At 44.3% G+C, this 7,213-nt stretch overlaps 1 protein-coding gene across 3 annotated transcripts in view; it reads right to left on the bottom strand.

Annotated features, from left to right (window-relative positions):
• The window catches only part of LOC306975481 (leucine-rich repeat and fibronectin type-III domain-containing protein 2), a 180,301-nt gene extending 174,960 nt beyond the window's left edge, over nucleotides 1-5,341 (bottom strand). For all 3 annotated transcript variants that reach the window (XM_079573031.1, XM_079573030.1, XM_079573029.1), the window contains exon 1: nucleotides 4,534-5,341. The gene's annotated coding sequence lies outside the window, so the exon portion shown is untranslated. The remainder of the gene's footprint in view (nucleotides 1-4,533) is intronic.
• Between the last annotated feature and the right edge of the window lie 1,872 nt (nucleotides 5,342-7,213).

Raw genomic sequence — 7,213 nt, forward strand, 5'->3', positions numbered from 1 at the left:
AAGCAGTCTTTCACAAAATGTACTTTCTTATGAATGCAATTTGTCCAATACTACATCACATAACCCAAAGTCTCAAAGCCCTGTGAGCAGTGGGGGCCTATAGTCAGAGGCTTTTACAAGTAAAGTTGGAAATAGTGCAGCGTGAGTGGGCTGCACTGCTGACTATGATGAATGAAGGTGCCATTAAATGACAGCAGCCACTGTATCCCCAAAACACAAAAGCACAGGGCTCAGGGGGAGGCAGGAAAGGCCAACACATACACTTTCAGAACAAAACACAGAAATAAGGCAAATAAGGCACCAGCATCCGAGTGTATTAAAACTGTGGGGTGAAATAAACAACGCCAGTCCTTCCTTCCTCGATACTTAAACCAAAGTGGAAAATAATGTACAGTATTACTCACATTAAAGTCTCTCTATTCAATGCAGCATGGAGAAAAATGAAATGAACAGACAAAAAAATATCTAAATTTGGCAACAACAGAAAACTCAAGACATACTGTAACTTGAGGTGAAAGACTGCTCTCTCTTCCAAGTGTAGTGTTCTTAAGCTTGATGTTTCCTGCTATGACCACTAGTATTAATGTTGCCACACGTTCAACAACTTCTACAACAAATGCAAAACAAACAACAAAAGTTTAAAAAAAAAATAGCACTGAAAGACTTTCCATTAATCTTTTAACCCTCAAATGAACCGAGCACAATTTATCTTGTTCGGCAGTAACCAGATCTAAAAGCTTCTTGAAAAAGAGAGTCAAAATAGCGCCGAAAACGAGGAAGAAAATGCAACAAAACAGTGACAAAAAAGCAACAGAAAATGTGATGAAAATGTGACAAAAAGCAGCAAGAACATGACAAAAAAGTGGCAATAATAAGTGATGAAAACACACACAAAAAAGAGACGAAAACTCTACAACAATGCGTCAAAAATGTGATGAAAACGCAGCAACAACGCTACGCTTAGTTTTGCAGGTCTTGGCTTTCAAATGAGGTGTTACACAGGCCAAGCTTTTCCGTGGAGAAGCTTTTAAATTTGGGTAAAGCCGAACTGGAGGAAAATGTGCTTGGTTAAAGTGGGGGGTAAGAGGTTGAAGACAGGCAGTGTGAGGCACCAAGGCTGTTTCTGACTCAAAGAGTAACATGTTTACAAAACCTGAGTGCCCTCCCAGACAGACTGCAGCCCATGTCTGATCCATAATTATAGCTGCAAATATATCTCCCTGACTTAAAGCGTGCTCGAGTTACACATCCGCAGCCCTGTCCCTGCAGCCATATTGGTCAGTCAGCAGTGACATCTTAATGTTAGGGCGACTTGTGTTACAGAGAGGCAAGGAGCTGACGCCGCCTTGGGTCTCACAGCTGCACAATGGCCTCCCTCTTCAGAAAGCGGCTTTGATGTATACAGTCAGTCTCTTGGCGAGGAGACCTGGGGGCCAGGACCAGGTGAATGCATGCCGAGACCCCGTACAATACAATTTGTGTTTTTCACACTCACTGTTATGGTGGCAAAAAAATGTCTGCAGTAGCAGTGCTGGGAAGACATAGAAATCAACAAGTGGCAACAACCTCTGTTTTCACATTCTCTCGTAGATTTAAAATTGTTTTTAGTTTGCTAAACACTGTATATCTATGTTCCTCAGAATTTCAGAGTAATCACCTACCCTTGAATATGAAGGACACACTATTTTTAAATATAGACCGTTCTCAAAACTCAGAACACTAGTGAGCGCCATGGCAAGTGCTTTCTGTTTACTCAAGTTGAATAAAAGTCTGGGCTTTGTTTTTGTGTATTCTAATCCAAAGAATTGACTCAGAAATGTACAAAGTGAGCTGAAGCGCTGAGGTGTTGTAGCAATATAAAAAATCACAAGGAAGTGTTCGCTAATGCCAGACATAGGTCGCTGCAGGATCGATTGTTTGGAAGGTTTTCACTCTCACCAGAAAACCTACAAAACAATGGATCCTGGAGCCTTGTTGAGACCACTGTGATGGAAAGTAAAGGCGCCACGCTGACCAGTCATACAGCCACTGGGCGACTACAAGGTCAAATACACAAAATTATAATCGGATTTTTTTGGAGGGGGGCACAATATGTTGCTTAGTGCACCTTTGATTGGAAACTCGTCGGCACAGAATCAGCTAGCCCGAGAGCGATCATTCAAAGATGGCTGCGCCCGACGTGGCATGTAACAAATATAAAGCTTCAGTGAACCGTGTTATTCAGCAGATGTGGCAAAGGTCCCTCAAATGTCATTAACACATTTACACTTGCCGTCGCCCACGTTTGTATCCTTTGCCTTCATGTTTTTTTTTTTTAGAAACCCAAACACGCTCTAAAGTTCTCTTGGGGGCCACCTCTAATTATGTAACAAACCCAGTGGTACAGGGGAGCGTGCTCAGTGCAAATCTCCGGGCTCCACCCCAGCAGCTGATTCGGCACTCTCTGCATGAGGTGTCAGGTTCAGTCAGTGCATATGCTGCTCCTCACAGCTGCTGAAACGCAAGAATGCCAGCGGCCCCGCGCACTGACAACGCGAGCAGTGATTAAAGTCATTAGGGAGCTGCCTCTCTCAAATAAACATCAATTTGAGACGAAAATGCCCCCACAGTAGTGGCCCATTCGCCACAAAAGTATTCATCGTTATACAGCGGATGAAACACCATTTTTCGGATTGGGCACGGTGCCATCCTGATTCACTGCTTCCGATGTGCATTGCCCCCACACTCTTCTTGTCTAGAGCGGCTGTTCTCAAAACATTAGCCCTGTTGTTGAGAGTCTTGACTGTGTTTTGACCCACGTTGAATGAAAGCATTAGTGCCCGGTGGAATTTTGAACCACCGGTGCCCTTGCTGTACATGTAGAACTGCGGTAACTAGGAAAGCCTGAGAATCACCACCGCACAAAGAACACACTTTAATGCAAAACCGCAACTTCTCCACTACATTTGGAAGCGATTGTGTTATATGAAAATGTCTCCCACTCTCCCCTCTTCCATTATTCCCATTCTCCTGGAGCTGTGTGTTCACGCCGAGCTTCTCCCTAAGGTAAAAGTGGCCTACTTCTAAGTGCATCTTCAGCATCCATCTGGCGCTGCTGTAAATTGTGTGTGTTTGCTTGTGATCGCAGGTTATCTCGTCTGTCAGCGCGGCCCTATCAATTCTTCAAGGCCGTCTCGACAGAAGGCATTAACCCTGCAGCATCATACAGGCATCTAACATTGACACCCCCCCATTCTCTGCAATTGTAGCCTTTTGCGCAGCAGAGTCAAAGGCGAGGGAAAAAGTATCTGTAGTGATAAATAAACATGCAGAGGTTAGCTTAACACGTCGTCTGAAAGTGTGCTTGAGTTGCGTTTGGAATCACCCCGGTGCTATTCGGCGCTGGAGAAAGCTGTAGCCTGAGCCACACCCCAAAAAAAATGTCGAACAAAAAAAAAGTAAAGCCACAATAAAAGCAGGGGTAGAGGGCTTGAGAAACACAGCCACAACACATTTCGTTTTCAGTAAATAATAATAACAATAAATGCACTCAAGACCCCCCCACAGAAACTGCCCCTCTTCCTTATTTGTTTTACTGTCTCTAACTGAAACTGTCCTTTTTTATTTATTTTTTTCCCCCCTTTATTACAAACAGTGGGTTTAGTTTAAAAAGACAACTTGCATTTCTATTTTAGTCCCATTCAGACACTCAGACATCATGATTGCTGCGTTGGAACCAATTCATTCACGAGGCCTCTGTGGAAACAAACGCCATCCACACCAACACGCAGAGGGTACTGGGTGACTCATTTTGCGTCAGAACACTCTAACTGCCAGTGAAACATTGACGGAACAAGAGTGCAAAGTGGAGCACCTGTGATGATCTAATGCGCATTGGTAACTTGGACGACACATTTTTTTTTTGTTTTGTTGTTCGCGGTGCAGCGCCAGCGACGGTGGCTTTGGCTGGGTGCGCTGTCCGTGGTGCTGAACTCTCATTACGCAGGGAAGCAGCGCTGCCGCCCGCCTGTGCCCTGCTCGCTCCGCTCAGTGCGCGCGCGGGAAGGGGCTGATTAAAGTGGGTGGTGGCGGCGGTGCAGCGCTGCCCACGGTCCCTCATGGCGGAGATCGATGGCTGAAGCACTCACACATACACGTACATGGATACATACGAAGGCGCGCAGTACGCACACAGCCACGTGAATTTTGGACTGCACAGAAAGTGAATTCAGGCTTAAATAACAGACCAACCGCTTGCACTGTTTCCCTCTGTCCTAAAAAAAAAAAAAACTAATTTGTAAAGAAGTCCCGTATTCTTGCTGTTTGCTCGACCACAAAATATTAGTATGCGCGGGGCACAACTATGCGACCTTTGGTTTGTTTGATTAAACTGCGCAATACAAGATGCAAATAGTCCACAATGTTGAACACTGGACATCGAACAACAATGCTCCAACAGAAACGGAACAGAAGTGAACACAGGGAATGGTGAACTACATTGGACTAAAGAAAAAAAAAAGCCGATATCAGAAGCTCGCTCATTCTCCCTCTTACCTTAATCGAAAGGTGTGTGTATGTGTGTATCCATGAGTAGCTCTCCTCTGCTCCGTGCGCTTTCCCGTACTGTTTTCACAATCTACAGCCGCTCCCTTCCCTTTCCTCTGCTAATAATTCCAGGAGACAAGCTGCAAAACAGGCTGCCGTCCCCGGCGCACATTTCCTCTCATTCGCACTTCTTCACCGTCTTCTTTCCCTTGAATTCATGGCCAAACTGATTCAATTCTGCACTACACAGCGCGGATCACATGTGCAGTGTCTTTATCCAACGCAAACTAGAACCGTCTGTGTGTATATCCAGAAAAGTGTTGCAGCATGGCACGTCTCTCCTCCCGTGCACTTGGAAACGCCGTGTGTCCTTGTGTTTGGATGCGGCTTTTCTCGGCAGCAGATTAATAAGATCCGGGAAAGTTGTTAGTGAAATGTTCCACTCAATTCGGTGCTGTGACGCAAAACCGCTGCGCTGGACGAAGAAAAGTCGAGCCCCAGCCGGACGTAAGAGAGTCAGAAGAGGCACAAGTCAAGCGGACGTGTAGAGCGAGTCCTTGACTGACGCCAGAGAAGGTGGGTATGGGGGTGCGTTTGGCACGGTCCGCCGCTCGGGCTTCAGCAGTGTGTTTTCAAGAGAAGATTAGGAGCCACCGCGGATTAACGCGTGCTTAGCGGTGTTTAGCACTACCAGGTACACAGGAGCAAGTGGCCAATCAGGAGAGAGCGTCTTGGTCTTGTCCAACGTTCGCAACCAGAGAAAGAGTTTTATTTTATTAAAGCGACTAGGTGACCGGAGCTATTACTTCCAAACCCCCCTTCATTTCTGCGATGTAAATGGCAGCGTTTAATGAAGAGTGAGTCTGTGCATGAGAGTGAGATGGCTCTCATCAACAACACAGATAACAGCTCTCTCACACCGAGGACTTTCTGTCCTTGTCGTTCACTCGAAATTCATCACTTCACTCACAAAACTGGAGATATAATATTGTTACGCGCTGCACTTATATTATCCAATAAATAATGTTTTTTTGTTTTTTTCCCAGGTAGGTTCAGATAAAATATCCTACATTTTATAATTTATGCAACTGTATCGGCTACCCTTGCCAGCATTTTATGTGCTCATAACATGCTGGAATCTCGGCTCTGTGCTGCCCCCTGTGTCACTAATCTGTAGTACTGCTCCGTTCAAATCTACTTTTTACCATATACACTCGACTTGCACTCACTATTTTTAGAAACGGAGAAATTGAGAGTTTGCTGCCCAGAATCAGACATAGAGGGTACCCAAATTGATTGTTTTTTAAGTATTTCAGGAAAACTTTTTGTTGTAAAGTAGTAAAATAACACATCTTAGGCCTATATATTAAAGAAGTAAAAGTTCAAAAGTACATTTTTTTCCCTCCATGATCAAACAGATGCAGTAGTGGTTGTTTGGGAACATGTATTATTATAGTTATTGTGTTCCACTCCTAACTATTGACTAAGTTCTTTTTGCAAGTTTGTATGAAATGTTAAAAATATTATTGGCTACTCTAACATTATAGCATATTGCTGAAACAATCCCTCACTTGGTGATACAAACACTGAAACCGTCCCACAAGAGTGTTTGAACCTATATTTGGGGCGCCATGGTAGTGCAGCGGTTAGTGTCTCCGCTTCACAGCTAGAAGGTCCTGAGATCGATTCCCACCAGGGCGGACCTTCCTGTGTGGAGTTTGCATGTTCTTCCCGTGTCTGTATCTCTACCACTAAAAACATCCAGCCAGGTGATTCTGGCACGTCGACCACTGCTCCTAACAGGTTGCCTCAGTGGCATCGAAGGATGGGTTAAATGCAACATTGTTGAGACATCTGGGATCCAGAAGAGCTCAGTCCTGTTGTGGCTGTCACGCAGGAAGCTTTTCCAGTTGAGTGGTAGTTTGGTTTTCTCTGTGACTCCACGTCAGTGTCCTTTACCTCTGTTTGACCTTGTTTCAGCCTTCAGGCTTGAAGTTCAGTGGAGATAGTCTGTTCACTCATACTTTGAGTATGTCTGGATCTTTGGAAGTACTTCTTGGACAACATATTTCTCAAAGTTCTCCATGCTGGGTGCTGAGTGCATGGATGTTGTCCTTCAACCTAATGGCTTATCTGTGATCAGACAGCTCTGGAAATGCTAATTTTGAGTCCCATAGTACCTGCCATCTTGAAAACTGGTGGCCATATTGGACTTCTATCGACACAATTAAGGTGTTACTGTCAGAATACATTCATTTTGATGGATCAGTACATTTCTACTTCTTTTTCTATATTTTTTAAACTTATATTTTATATTTTATTGGCAATACCTCCTTGAAAACTGGCGCCCATTGTTTCAGCAGGATAACGTGCTTTTCTTAAGTAGTACTTCATGGACATTGTGCCAAATGTGATGCTTGTAGTGAAATATTTGATGAAACACTTTATTTTACACCGCCTTTCTAATAATTAAGTTATACTTCGTTCTCTGCATTTGACCCATCCTCAATGCTGTTGGAGCAGCCTGTACGAGAAGTGAGCAGCACAGATGTGGCACCAGGTTAATGGTCAGAATCACCTGGCAGGAGGATTAACCTATTGTATATGTTTTTATTGGTGGAGGAAACCTACACATAGGAGAACATGCAAAACTCCACACAGAAAGGCCCCGTCCAGGTGGGAATTGAAC

Source organism: Gobius niger (assembly GCF_951799975.1).
Source record: "Gobius niger genome assembly, chromosome: 16".
NCBI lineage: Eukaryota > Metazoa > Chordata > Actinopteri > Gobiiformes > Gobiidae > Gobius > Gobius niger.